Consider the following 981-nt stretch of genomic DNA (forward strand, 5'->3'; position numbering starts at 1 on the left):
TTTCCTTCCAATTAAGTTTAATAAATTTAAATAAAATTTATAAACGATAAATTACAATATCATCTAATTTATTTAATGTAATAATAAAATATTAAATAATTTTAAAAATAAATTTATTTAATTTCTAAAAAATAACATCAAATTAAAATTAAGATTTCACATAATGAGCTCAAATTTTAAAATTCTTTTTACTTATTTATACGTCACTTTAGTAAACTATAATAACGAACCAAACCTGCTCGTGGCTTTGGCCGAGTGGTTAAGGCGCTTGCCTGCTAAGTAAGTGGGGTTTCCCCGCGTGAGTTCGAATCTCACAGGCCACGGTTTTTTTCCCCCTTTCTTCTTTCACAATTTTTTCCCTGAAAATTTCTCTGAAAAAATTGATATTTAATCCATGTGACTTTTTGAAATTAACAACTTAGTACTTATTTCTTATATTTTAAAAAGAATTTTAACTATTTCACATGTTACTAATAGGTTGAATAAATTGAAAGATTAAATAATAAATTATTTGAAAAACATATTACTAACTACTGTATTTTTAAACTAGAGAAATCATAAATTAATTTTATTAAACTCTACTAAATAATTTTTTTCTCAAAAAGATTTGCTCTTATCTTTTCTTATAAAATTGCGGTTTTATTCTGTTCAAATACGGCAGTTCATGTAAAATATCAGTTCAAATATTGATATTTTAATAATTAAAGCTAATGAAATAATTAATTGATATATTTTTAATAACTGAGATACTGATTAATAAATTTTTTATACTATAAGAATTAATTAGCATAACAATTAAAATTAATAAAATAATTAATTAATAATTTTTTAAAATTTCAATAATATTTTAATTTATTTTTTAAAATTGAAGAATAAGTTAATAAGTTTTTTTTATATTATAAATACTAAACGGTAAATTTTCTTTATAATAATAAAATAAAAATATATTTTATAAATTAATTAAATAAATTTGTATTTATA

The 981-nt window shown here is 19.4% G+C and overlaps 1 non-coding gene across 1 annotated transcript; it reads left to right on the forward strand.

The window, feature by feature from the left end:
• Positions 1 to 241: 241 nt before the first annotated feature.
• Positions 242 to 323, forward strand: TRNAS-GCU. The gene has a single exon. It is a non-coding gene; the product is annotated as a tRNA-Ser (tRNA).
• Positions 324 to 981: the final 658 nt, after the last annotated feature.

The sequence above is a fragment of the Manihot esculenta genome, chromosome 16 (genome assembly GCF_001659605.2).
Source record: "Manihot esculenta cultivar AM560-2 chromosome 16, M.esculenta_v8, whole genome shotgun sequence".
Classification (NCBI taxonomy): Eukaryota; Viridiplantae; Streptophyta; class Magnoliopsida; order Malpighiales; family Euphorbiaceae; genus Manihot; species Manihot esculenta.